Source organism: Bubalus kerabau, chromosome 14 (assembly GCF_029407905.1).
Source record: "Bubalus kerabau isolate K-KA32 ecotype Philippines breed swamp buffalo chromosome 14, PCC_UOA_SB_1v2, whole genome shotgun sequence".
In the NCBI taxonomy this organism is placed as follows: domain Eukaryota; kingdom Metazoa; phylum Chordata; class Mammalia; order Artiodactyla; family Bovidae; genus Bubalus; species Bubalus kerabau.
This window is the reverse complement of record NC_073637.1, coordinates 7,614,150-7,628,352: the sequence shown is the minus strand read 5'-3', so window position 1 is coordinate 7,628,352 and position 14,203 is coordinate 7,614,150. Positions and strand designations below refer to the sequence as shown.

Below are 14,203 nucleotides of genomic sequence, written 5' to 3'. Positions count from 1 at the left end.
GGGTGGCAAATTGTGCTCCCTGCAGGGATCTCTGCAAGTATGCATGCATGGTAAGTTGCTTCAGTTGAGTCCGACTCTTTGAAACCCTATGGACTGTAGCCCACCAGGGTCCTCTGTCCATGGGATTCTCCAGGCAAGAATACTGGAGTGGGTTGCCATCTTCCCGACCCAGGGGTCAAACCCAGGTCTTCTGCATTGCAGGCAGATTCTTTATGGCTGAGCCACCTGGGAGGCCCACAGGGGTCTTTATATAAATACAAAGTCTTAGCTGCTTACAATGGCAGTACCTTCCTCTAAGTTGGATTTCCTCCGTCTCAGTGTTCTGTGCCCCTGCACTGCATTGATCACACAGGGAGCAGTTTACACGGAGAGGTGCTGAGACTCATTCTGCATTTCCCTCATGGCTCTTACACACACCTTTCAGGTGATTATTTACCATAAGTCCAGAATTTCATTAGGTGCTTTCATAATTTGAGTTGTAAGTACCATCATAATTCCATGAACTGTATATTATATTATTTTATCCTCATTATACACAGCCAGACAAAATCAAGACTTAGAAATCTAACATAATTTAGTATGTATAGGTTCTCACTCTTTTTATTTTTTAATTGAATGGAAATGAAGTGAATTTAATTATATATTATTATATAAAGCATCCCAGCCTCGTTTTGCACTGAAAAATCTTGGAACAAATAAACATGCAAAAAGGTTAAGCGATGTCTGTGTTCAACTGAGCAAAAAAGCCTTTGTGAAAACCTAGCAAAGTGATGACTTCCTTAGTGAGCTTTGCCAATTCCTATCAATACTCGACAGAGAGGAGTCTAAGTAGCTACTTAAATACCAATTACTTAGAAATGGAAAACAAACAAGGGGAGCAAGGCTAGCGAACTGTTTAACTTAGCAGAACAGAGAGAAGCCTTCGCTAATCAGGGCAGAGGCTGGTGCATTCACCCCCAGGTCACGCAGGGCTCCACTGCTAACTGGCACACAGCCCGGGGAACGCGCAGATGCTGGGCAGGAAACTGGCCTCCACCACGGTTGTTTCTTCACTTCTTCCTAGAGGTAAAGCTTCCCTCCAAAACACTGGGCCATGCAGTGGGTTTCTTCAGCCTCCTGTACTCAAGGACAGGACACAGACATTGTAGAGAAATGGGCCACTGACCCAGGACCATGCATCCTGCTCTTTCCCCATAATTTAGAAGAAGGGCTGGCTTCATGGGGCTGAGACACATGGAGTCACACCGAGTTCTGTGCTCAGTGGGATTCATGATGGGTTTAATGTTCAGCTGTAACTGTATTAAAATTGTTAATAATTTTATTTTGAACTTGTGTGTTTTATAAGTGAAGTATAGGGGGATGGAGGGGAGGAAATAACTTTTTCTCTTCCCTTCTAAGTTCTTGGCTAGGAAACCCCTTGTAATGAAAGATTAGCAGCAAAACAAACAAACAAAAATACTCAGAAGTGTAATAACAAGTATAATTCCTGTATACATGGGAGAGACCCAGGAAAATAAGTTACTGTCTAGAATGACTCAAGCCAGCACCCTAAATACCATCTCCAGCTAAAGACAGGGAGGTGCTGAGGGAAGGCTGCTATGGTACGGGAAGTTACCAGGCAGCCTGCATCTAACATGGGTAGGGCTGTTATAAGGAGTAAAGACACTTGTCTTCTTCACTGAGAGCATTTCCAGAGATTCAGTTACCGTCCTGGTCTTATTATAGAGAGGGAGACCCCCTGACAAATGGAGATTTCCTTGATGAATGTAAATTTCCCTTACAAAAGGGTAACTTCTACTACTTGGTTTTCAGAGCTCCTGTAAGCCGGCTCGGCTCACACAGTAAAGAATCCGCCTGCAAGCAGGAGATCCGCCTTTGATCCCTCTGTGGGGAGGATCCCCTGGAGGAGGAAATGGCAACCCACTCCAGTATTCTTGCCTGGAGAAGTCCATGGACAGAGGAGCCTGGTGGGCTACAGTCCATGGGGTCGCAAGAGTCGGACACAACTGAGTGACCAACACTTCCACTTTCTTTCCTGTAAGAAGGAGCTTCTCCTTTTAAGAAAGCTTGTTCTTTCTTAGAAATAATCAGCTCAAGATGATTCTCGCACCATGGAGGCATATTTGGAGTGGCAGATTCTTCAGGGACAGTGGGGTGAACTTCTTGCTACTTGTTTCTAAATAACGTTCCCCAATGCCCTTCGAGCACAGAATCCTGTTCCCCATGTTTGGTAGAGTTAAACAAGACTCGAAGCAAGGACAAACTAAGCATTTTACATCTAGGAATAATTGGGGGTGTTGACAGCTCCCAGCAGCCACACTTGTCATTGAGCCCAAACTTGCAGAAAGGAGAGAGTAATGCTCTACAAAAACTGAGTGACCAAGGAACTCTATCATAGTCTTTCTTCCTCACGACTTCCCTGTATTAGCCAACCACTTAGGCTGAAAAATGACTTAGAAGGAAAGGGCAACCCATAGATCTTTTCCTTTTTGGCTTTATTTATTTATTTATTTTTCACTAATCACTAATCAGTAAACCATGGGTGCAAGGTATTGGTAGAATGTGTGCATATCAAATCCAGTACAATCAGTTGAGTTTACTTTGTGCAGCGATTACTTTGTCCTGCTGAGAATGAAATGCTTAGGCATGTATGAGCTGTAAAAGATAAGTCGTGTAATTTAATGCTTCCACATATAAGTTAAATACTCATATGTTTGCATTTAAAACTAATTTTACAATGTAAAGGTAAACATATGATTCATGCTAATCATTTACAATTTTATTTTATATGTTTTTTAAACTCAGAATGACATTGACTAGCAAGTGACAAAACACCAAGACAAGGCAAGAAAGTGGTTATAAAAGAAATCCAAAAACCTTATAATTGAGTCTTTAACAGAGCTAGTTCCCTGATTTTTGAACAAAAGATGATGCAATTTCATTTTATCCTGCATTTCACAATAATGTAGTCATCTATTTTTTGTTTGCTTGTTTTTAAGATTTTTTATTTAGTTAGTTGGTTATTTTTGGCTGCACTGGGTCTTCAGTGCTGTGCCCAGACTCTCTAGTGAAGGCGAGTGGGAGCTGCTTTTCATTGCAGCGCACAGGCTTCTCAGAGCACGGGCTATAGGGTGCATGGTCTTCAGTAGTTGCAGCTCATGGGTCCAGTAGTCGTGGCTTTTGGACTTCAGAGTGCAGGCTCAATAGTTGTGGCCCACGAGTTCAATTGCTCTGAGGCATGTGGGACCCTCCCGGACCAGGAGTCAAACCCGAGTCTCCTGCATTGGCAGGCAGACTCTCAACCACTAAATGGCCAAGGAAAACCTAGTCAACTCTGTTTTAAAAAGGAAAGTAGAATAGGAATTCTTCCCCAAATGGTTAATGATCCCAATGAAAGATAAAGCGGATAAAGATAAAGATATAGATCATTTCAGTACATTGTAGTGAGTTCAGGGACAACTTTACAGAGAAAACTATATGAGCACAAATTTTAACTAAGGAGTCATGCAGATTTCCTGATATGGATGGTACCAGGTTTGAGTTTTGAGTCCTAAATTATTTGTAGAATTTTAGGGTTTATCCAAGTAAAAAGTTGTACGGTTGGGAAGAGGTAGGTAGAGAAAGCATCCCATGTAAATGTATCTGATACATTAATGAAACATATTGAGGGGAACTCTTTACCAGCTGAGCCACCAGGGAAGCTCTTTTGTGCTGACAGGTCCATTGTCCCATCCTTCTTCCTATAAAACCTTCTACTTGGTGCGACCCCTCCGAGTGCCCTTCTAGTTGGAGGAATGGGTGCTGCCTGATGGATTCTTTTGTTGTTGTTGTTCAGTCATTCAGTTGTGTTGGACTCTTTGTGACCCCATGGAGCCCCACCAGGCTCCTCTGTCCGTGGGATTTTCCAGGCAAGAATACTGGAGTAGGTTGCCATTTCCTTCTTCAGGGGATGGATTCATGGATTGTTGAATAAAACCAGTGAGATCTTCAGATTTACTTGACTGAATATTCTTTTTTTACAAGTAGATTTTTTATTTAGTTAGTTGGTTATTTTTGGCTGCACTGGGTCTTCAGTGCTGTGCACAGGCTTTCTCTAGTTAAGGCGAGTTGGAGCTGCTTTTCATTGCAGCGCACAGGCTTCTCAGAGCACAGGCTCTAGGGTGCACGGTCTTCAGTAGTTGCAGCTCATGGGTCCAGTAGTCGTGGCTTTTGGACTTCAGAGTGCAGGCTCAATAGTTGTGGCCCACGAGTTCAATTGCTCTGAGGCATGTGGGACCCTCCCGGACCAGGAGTCAAACCCGAGTCTCCTGCATTGGCAGGCAGACTCTCAACCACTAAATGGCCAAGGAAAACCTAGTCAACTCTGTTTTAAAAAGGAAAGTAGAATAGGAATTTTTCCCAAAATGGCACTACTTGTAAAAAAAAAAAATATTCAGTCAAGTAAATCTGAAGATCTCACTGGTTTTATTCAACAATCCATGAATCCATCCCCTGAAGAAGGAAATGGCAACCTACTTCAGTATTCTTGCCTGGGAAATCCCATGGACAGAGGAGCCTGGTGGGGCTACAAGGGGTCACAAAAGTCCAACACGACTGAATGACTGAACAACAATAACCAAAGAATCCATCAGGCAGCACCCGTTCCTCCAACTAGAAAGGCACTCAGAGGGGTCGCACCAAGTAGAAGGTTTTATAGGAAGAAGGATGGGACAAGGGAGCTGTCAGCACAAAAGAGCTTCCCTGGTGGCTCAGCTGGTAAAGAGTTCCCCTGCAATGCAGGAGATCTCGGTTCAACTCCTGGGTCAGAAAGATCCCCTGGAGAAGGGATAGGCTACCCACTCCACTACTGTTGGACTTCCCTGGTGATTCAGCTGGTAAAGAATCTGCCCACAATTGGGGAGACATGGGTTTGATCCCTGGATGGGGAAGAACCCCTGGAGAAGGGAAGGCTACCAGCTCCAGTATCCCAGCCTGGAGAATCCCCTGAACGGTACAGTCCATGGAGTCACAAAGAGTCAGACACAACTGAGCAACTTTCACTTTCATTCTCTTTTCTTCCAGGACATCATTTTGTGAAGGAGAGAAGTACAAGGGTTTTTCTCAGGCAGCTTGTCTCTTCTTCCTCTGGGGATGGAGAGAGTCCACTGTGACAGATTACCTCCATGATCTTGACCCAAAAAATTCTAAACTGGTTGACTAAGGTTAAGATCAAAACTGCAATTAGGTCAGGTATTAAATCTAGATTTGGGGTCACAGGCTTTAGCACAAGTGGTGTCAATGTGAGCCTGTGGTTTTTCCCTTAAAAGGGCACTGTTCCTTGTAGGCGTGGCCTCACTTCATGCTGCCTGCTTCAAGTCTGCCTTAGTCTGTTGGGGCTGCTGTAACAAAATGTTGTAGACTACATAGCTTATGAACAATGGACATTTATTTCTCACAGTCATGGCGCCTGAGAAGCCCAGGTTCAAGGCACCAGCAGATCAAGTGTCCAGTATGAAGGCCCGCTTTCTGGTTCATAGATGTCTTCTCACTGTGTCCTCACCCGGTGGGATGGTCGAGGGAACCCTTTGGGGTCTCTTGTATGAGAGTCCTCTGTGGCGTGATCTAATCACTTCCCAAAGACCTCACCTGCAAACACTGTCACATTGGGTGTTAGGATTTAACATGTCAACTGGGGGGCTCACAAACATTCAGTCCATAGCAAGGCTTCACCTAGACTAAGCACTTCCTCTGGCCACAGAATTCTCTGATGATATGGATGCAACGGGATTTTGGATGGCCTGGATCCATGACTAGCATGGAAATATATAGCAGATAATATCATCAGAGCAACCCTAAGTCAGTGAGGATGGATAAATGCTTCTGACTCCTGCCCACTGGTGAAAGAATTCTGTACAGTTCTCAGGAAGTCCCTGTGGAAGGAGCCCCCAGGCCCCTGGATGCAACCTTGACTTTCCCACATTGATTTTCTTCCCTTCCCCCTGCCACTCTCCCAGGGCTGTCTCTCCTGCTTCTTGAAATCTTCCAGTTAAACTATAGGCTCACTTGAAATAGGGACTCATTTGAGTCCCTATTTCAGTCTCTCCTTTGATAAAATCCACATATTGAATACTTTATTATCCTTCCTAAATTAATTGTCAAAGATTTTTATAGGTTAGCGGGTACAATACTAACTGAAAGTCATCGTTTTCATGTCTCCTATTTCTCTGCTTTGAATAGTTCCATTGGTAATGAACATTCTTGCTTGTTCCTAAATTTGATATAAATATTTACATTGTTTTGTTATTAATAATGATGTTTGCTACAGATTTCTGGCAGAGTCTTTCATAGGGAACACATTTAAATTTTATCAAAAACTTTTTCATTTTTTTTCTTTTTCCACTAATCATTGTCATCCTTCGATCCTTCACATGCTCTCGCCATGTGGCTGCACAGTCTCCAGATTTTCCATTTAGTCCAACTTGGCTCTGGCTCTCTGCGGGGCCACCCAGACCCTTCCTGCACTCATCCGAGTCCCCTCATGGCCCAGATGTCCACTTTCACTGACAAAACACTTCATCCACAGATCTCAATATGCTTATGGATTTAATTCATATCCTCTCATTTCAGGCCATCAGAAAACAACAGAAACACTTCACTAGCCTTTCCTAATGTGACGCTCTTCTGCTGTAGGGCCACAACAGCCACCTCTGTTCACTGACCCTGTTTCATTGATGCTTTGAGCTTTTGGTGTCTCTCTAAGTCCCGTGAAGGTGGATTCTTCATCCTTACTTGACCGGGAATGGGCTTGTCTGTTTCCTCATTCTTACAGACTAAGACTCTGTTCCCCATTTTCTGAATACCCCTACCTTTCAAACAACCTGAAAACACAGTCTCTATTTTTTTTTTTTTTTAATTTTAGAGACTATCCTCAGCATTCTACAACTGCCCTATACCAAAAACCTTAGAAAGATCCTAACACTTCCTTTGTTCTTCATATCTGAAACTAGCATTTGTTAGCAATTCTAAATAAAAAAATCAATCACAGACATAGTCTCACTTCCTTATTGTACCTGGCCTGACCTGACCAGTCCCTGATCATCACTCACTTAGGGAGAAGAGACACTGCACATTTCTTCTACACCCACATCTTCTTCTCCAGGTGCTTTTCCTACAGCCGCTTGAATGGCCCAACTTCACCTTTGCTCAAAAACTCTTCAAGGTCACTCTGCAAGGTCAACTGAAGAAATTCCAAACTACTACCCTTGGCCTAAGAGATTTCTTATATTCTGGATCTTTCTATATAATTTTCTACTTCTAATAAGTATTAGAACATATGAAGCATTTAAAAGTGTGTGATGGTTTGACAGGTTATTTGAAGTTGTAACTAGTCAATAAAATTATGACATGGGAGTCATGATCCTATAGTTTAAGCCCTTAATCACTTTTTTCTTTAAAATGTGAGAAAAAGTCACATCTTCTTTTATCTGTGTTTTTCTACATCAATGTGTGTCCCTCTAACTATGTATTAGAATTACACTTGTGAGCTTCTGTAGTTGGAACTGATTTCCAACCAGCAGACTAATTTAATCAAATTTTATCAGTGTAAGATCTGGATGTTCTGAAATACATATTTTTTAATGTCTCCTGGGTCATTCAAATGTGCAATCACGGTTAAAAAAAATACTGGCGACTCTTCCTGTTTTCCCTTTCGGAAAATGGCTGCAACTCCTGTACCTGCTATTTGGTGATTCCATTAGCTGTCTAACACACCTGTGATGGAAAATGCTTCTGAGCATCCAACATGCTGCCTGTTATTATTCTCATTTTTTGTTCTGACTCTCCCTTGACTAACAGATTTAAGAAGCCTCAAAAATTCTGAGATATGCCAGGAGACATTAGTTTTGCATTTTTATATCAGATTGTCCTCACTTCCCCTCTTTTCCCTATGAATCCTAATAAATACAAATAGATATCAGTTTCTCTGCAGAAGAAAATAAAGCTGTTGAGATTTTATTGGTAGAATTTAGCAAACAGCATTACCTCCTATTTCTTCACGCTAATCCTTAGTTATCAAATGAAACTGCCAACACCATCTCTGCATGGGATGTCGGTGGCCTTGGGATTCTATTAGATTCACTGTTTTGGGGTGAGGCCGAGGTATAAAAGCAAGTGAGTGGCTATTATTTTATAGTCTAATAGCTGACTGAAGCCTCTGGAAAAAAAATCCATGTTCAACTAAGCACCCATACATTTATCTCTGCTTCACTCTGTTTTGGATGTATAAAATACATCCCAGGAAGAAATAAGCCTTGTTAAGAGTAGACGATGAGCAGCCTGTTTACCTCGGTTCCTCTACCCTTCATCAGAGCTCATCCGAGACAGGCAGGCAATATAGACACGGGCTAGATATCAATCTATAGCAGCACTCGAAGTAGAAATGTTCACTTCCAGATTGTATAAGAATAATAAAATGCAGAATAAAGAATGACTGAATGATTACTATGGAATACAAGGAACGCACAATTTCATTATATGTTAATATCATCATCAGTGTATGCAATAAACAAGAAACGATAAAGACTATGTTTATAAACTAAACTTTCAAATGATGTTTGAGTAACTTCTAGAAGAAAAAAAGAATTAAGAAAACAAAACTTCAAAACCTTTTTCCTTAACATTTTGCTATTTCTCTTTTGCCTCAAATGCTGGGTACCTGGGAAAGTCAAGTATGTTTCCCAGGAGCATATGGTCCATCACGTTTTCAACTCTTGTTGAAGTGCAAGCAGTTAAGGTGGGCGGCAAGGTTTCTTTCTCCCTGGAATGCATTATATAAGAATATATTATTCTTAATAAACTATGCAAATGTTCATGTTCTCAATCTATTTATTAATGAGAATTCCATCCCTCTTTCTGTCACAAGTTCAGTAAGGATAGCCTTGCACCATGCAGCCCACTTCTCTTTAGCAGGATTTCTGATTAATCCCCTCATCAGTAAAATAAAAGGAAATAGTTTCATGATCTCTATGGCACGTTCTAATTCAGGGGCTCTTTAATTTTGCTACTGTGCATTCTAGATTTAAAGACATAGTAAGATATTATAAGGTGAATATAGAAGTAAAAACAAAATTGAACAAGAAATTCTTTGAGGGATATGCATATACCAAGAAGTTAGGAACTCAGATTAAAAAGAGCCCTGATTTTAACCAGAAGATTTCTCTAAAACATAATACTTTGTTTAAATTGTCTTTCTATACTCAGCCAAAGAAAAAGATACCCCCTCTTAAATGTTAATGTTGTAATGTTTCCAACTTTCTGTTCTCCCGTGTCCCCAGCTTACTACATGCATTGATTAAGAGACATGAAGTAATACTCGTAAGTACTTAGAAACATGTGATACAAAATATTATAACTAGAAAGCATAAGGAGAATTTTGGCCCTTCCTTTCATCTTTATATCCCTGGACTAAAAGACTTCTACACTGTCTTGATTCTACAGATCTAGGGATCCTGAAGTGCTGGGAGCTGGCATACTTAAGTGCACGGTGGGTCCTGAGAGTTCCAGCAGTCACAATTAGGGAAAGAGTTGTGTGCTGGGGAAATTATTATCAAAGTAATCCCCTTCTGTTCCATTAAGTTTATGAGGATCCAGACTGGAAGAAACTGTCAAGGAACAGTTTTTGTTGTTGTTGTTGTTGTTTTCTTCCAAGTGTTAATATTGTTAACTTTCATTTTAGATCTGTTTTCTTCTAAAATCTTACCGGTGCTTAGCTAAAATGCTGAGGTTCTTCCATGCCCCGGTCTGACTTTCCTTCTCTGACTCCATGATATTTCTTTCCCAGCCCCCAGCCTGGCCCGGCTGCTGAGAACAGTAAAGCATTCCCAGCTTTACTGCTGCACCAGGCTCCTAGCAGTAATCATCCCTAATAGACCTCACTGCACACCCGCATTGAAAATATCCATTTCTCATTAATAGATTAAGCAAAAGCTGCTAAATAATGATGATAGTAATAATTATATAGAGGGTCTAAATACAAATAAATTTTGAATTGGGTTAGAAGGCAGGGGAAAATTCAATTTTCCAATTTGCACTGCCAAGAAGAGAAATTGCTGCCTGGTGGAATTCAATACAGGTCTGTATGTTTAACTGAGCCAATGAGCCCTGCTTGCTATAACTAAAAATAATACAAATGCAAGACATAAGCACGGACTCAGGGCACTCCATCTACCTTTGGCGTCTCTGTTTTTGTGCTTCTTGTCTTTGTAGCTTGAGTCACTGCTCTTCTATGATTGCATAGAAATATTAAATGTGCATTTTCTTAATTTTGAGTGATTTTTTAAAATATAAGTTTGCACTCCCTTACTTGAAGAATCCCTTTATTAACTCTCTGTTTCTCATATGATAAGGAATTTCCTCCACGTTATGACATAGTGCACACAGTCTATGTCTTTCACTTCATCCCTTCCGTGCCCCCATCATATTCAGTGCTTCCATTACCCTGAAGGTTTTCTGAGTATAGTAGGCTTTTCTCTGTGAGTAAACTTGAGGGCTACAAAGAAAATTAAGCAGTATTCATTTTTAATCATCCCACAGGTGGTTCTGGTTGATGGAGGTGGTAAATGGGCAGCACTTGAAAAATGACTCAGAGGGTAAAAATAGAAATGACTCATGTTCTTCTCTGCTGCTGCTGCTAAGTCGCTTCAGTCGTGTCCGACTCTGTGCGACCCCATAGACAGCAGCCCACCAGGCTCCCCCGTCCCTGGGATTCTCCAGGCAAGAACACTGGAGTGGGTTGCCATTTCCTTCTCCAAGGCATGAAAGTGAAAAGTGAAAGTGAAGTCGCTCAGTCATGTCCGACTCTCAGCGACCCCATGGACTGCAGCCCACCAGGCTCCTCCGTCCATGGGATTTTCCAGGCACGAGTACTGGAGTGGGGTGCCATTGCTTTCTCCACATGTTCTTCTCTAACTTATCCTAATTCTCCCCCTGAATGTTCCAATTTGTAGTCCTTATTGTAAGCAGAGAGGACCAGATGCAAACTCCTGTTTACAGTTTGCATGGATGCAATCCAGATGTAATTGCACCTACCAAGTCCTATCTTGGGTATCCGGCATTCGCACATGTATTATTACCTTTATTGTTCGCATGCCCCCTGGAGGGTGAGCAATCTTACAGTCACTTTAAAAATGAGGAAATTGAGCCTCAGAAAGATTAAGCAAATTTTCCCAAGTTATACATTACAGATACAGGTCATTTCAGAGTGTCTGACACCAGATATTACTAAATATCGCCCCATATAATTGCTCAGCCATTGGGAGAATGTTTCTGTCACCATGACAGTGCATGTTGCTTCATGAATAAAATGAATAAAATATTATATTTAATTTCTTGAGAACAGTATAAAACCCTTCTGAGTCACTATTTTTTATGAATCACAAATAAAACATAAACATTTGTAAAAATCTTACAAAATCTCATACAAAATAAATAAAGTGTCAGATTTTGTAACTTCTTGTACCAAATCCTATACCAAATAGCTCTAGGACTTAAACAATTGTGACACCAATATCTCTGGGTATCTGTTTACGTATCAGAAGAAATGCTGATATATTCGATAAAGCTTTTTCATCATATTAGCATTCATTTATTGTACTATATCCCACACGTACCACATATTCTGGCCTAATGGATTAATCTCCTTTTTAATGACTTTCATACCTAGAATTTTTTATTAATATGTGAGAATAAATATCAATTAATCAATTATAATTCTTCTCTAAAAATTTTAGATCCTTTGAGAAATATGTATTTGAGACTGATAGGAATTAAAACCTTATATCTCTTTTATTACTAACAAGTCTGGATTGGAGAACAAGATTTACATCTAAGACCAAAACATGCTTCCTGAAGTCCTCCTCAGATCTACATCTTTAGACCGATTCATGGTAAATATGTGTCTGCAATACATTTATACATTCAATAATTCTTCAAAAAATATTTATTTATTGTCTGCTCTGTGCCTGCCACTGTTTACATGCACCTTATACAACAAAGAACAAGGGAAACAAAGATCCCACGCTGTCATAAACTCTTACTCTTGAGGATATTCACCTGACCATCTGATGAATGTCCGGTACTGTTTCCAGCAGGAGGTGCAAGCTCTGACCCCATCAAATATGGAAGCAGGTTCAGAGTATATGGACAGAAAGCCCACCTGATGTGAAGTTCCACCGCTCTGAGGGAAGTTCAAAAGAAGTTGAACTACTCATCTCCCTCAGTAGAAAATGAGTGCCTGTCCTTCACTCTCACCAGCAAAGACAATTTCCAAATGTCTTCTTATAATAAAATCCCTAAAGGAGGAAACGTATTAGAAGAAAGTATTGTAGTTGCTGCTGAGGCCAGACACAGAGTATTGCAGAAAGGAGTGTGTTGATTAAGAACAAAGAGCAGAGATAGCTGCTGTGGGCCGACCTCATGACAGACCAGGGAGAAGCGACAGTTTTCGTGGGTTAATAGCCAATTTTTATAGTCTCAAGACAAAGAAAACTCCTGCTGGCTGGTTGGCATTAGGTGATTCGTTGGGATGCTAAAGGGTGTTTACTGGAGTGGGCATCTTTGCCTAACTGGGAGTCAGGAAGCGTGCTAGTAACAATCGGGGGCCTCTTAGCAAGGTTACCAAAGGGTGCAGTCAGCTTCGGAGCTGTCCTTCTTTCTGAGCTCCACGCTCGTGGCCTTGGGGCAAGGCCTCGCACCTGTGGCCTTGCGGGCAGGGCTCAACAGTTGCCACAGAAACAAGTTTCAGAGGAAGAAACTGCTTCCTCTATTACAGTTCTCCAAATGTTTGTTATTTAAACCCACTGAGCTTATCAGGTAAGCTCCTGGGCAAGGAGACAGTTCCTCTGGAAGAGAAGATCAGCAGTTTGTTGGGGAAGTTCAGCTCTAATTCCCCAGAAGATTCTGAAATGGTCAGAACACAGCACTGATAACATTAATTTTGCCACCACACTGTCCCTTAGGCTGAGCATTAGCTTTCTATCCTATTTTCAACCCATTGAGTACCCACTGAGTGAAGCACTAGCCTTTAATTTAGTCATCATCTAATTTATCAAATGTCACAGACCCAATTTAGATACTTTAATGATATTATTAAAAAACCCTTAACCAATAAATTAGAAAACTTATATGAAGTGGAAAGTTTTAGAAACAAAAATATTATAAAATTATAACATTCTGATTCAAGAAGTAATAAAGCCTCAATAGTATGATAACTATTGAAGCAACTGAATGAGCAGTTTAAAAGCCTTCCTTGTAGAAAATTCCAGTCATGCAGTTTCATCAGAAAATTCTACCAGAGTTTTAAGAAATAATTCTAAGTGCTTATAAATATATCCAGAGACAAAAAAAAAAAAAAAAGAGAGAGCGAGAGAAACCATTCCTCATCCAAATTTCAAGTGCCATATATTATCTTTATACCAAAACTCTTATGAACCAGACAAAAATGAAAATTTACAGGACAAAGTTGCTCATTAACTTAGAAACAGAAGTCCAAAACAAAATACTAGCCAGTCAATCTATATATTCATATATCTATTGATCTGTTGATTTAGTTAAAATTTGGATTTATCTATCACATATTCATATTAATAGTAAAAAAACAATTTTATCTCAGTAAGTACAGAAAAAGCATTTAACATTGTTCAACATCCATTCATATTAAAAGTAATTACTGAACTGAGAATAAGGGAATAACTAGTAAATTGATTTTATGTGTCAACTTGGCTAGGCAATTGCACCTAAATGTTTGGTCAAACAACCAGTCAAGATAAAGGAATTTTTAAGACATGGTTAACATTTGTATTGGTAGTCTTTGAGTAACCCCACGTCCAAAGAGTGGCGGCTGTGTGAGCACAGGAGGGCCGAAAGGAGCTAATCCACGTTCAAGGTCAGGAGGGGCGACCTCGTCCAAGGAAAGGAGCAGTGGCTGTGCTTTGCTGGAGCAGCCATGTAGAGATAAGAGGCCCAAGGTAAGAGAAATCCAAGTAAGACACCAAGTAAAACACCAAGGTAGGTGTTTCAAGGGGTCATCAGAGGGCAGACACACTGAAACCATTATCACCAAAAAACTAGCCAATCTGATCACACAGACCACAGCCTTGTCTAACTCAGTGAAACTAAGCCATGCCGTGTTGGGCCACCCGAGATGAATGGGTCATGGTGGAGAGGTCTG

At 40.8% G+C, this 14,203-nt stretch overlaps 1 long non-coding RNA gene across 1 annotated transcript; it reads right to left on the bottom strand.

Annotated features, from left to right (window-relative positions):
• Nucleotides 1–5,412: 5,412 nt before the first annotated feature.
• LOC129626433 (uncharacterized) lies at nt 5,413–12,154 on the bottom strand. Its single transcript, XR_008701953.1, has 3 exons — nt 12,088–12,154; nt 8,643–8,794; nt 5,413–5,634 (listed from the first exon to the last, which is right to left on the bottom strand). It is a non-coding gene; the product is annotated as an uncharacterized LOC129626433 (long non-coding RNA).
• Between the last annotated feature and the right edge of the window lie 2,049 nt (nt 12,155–14,203).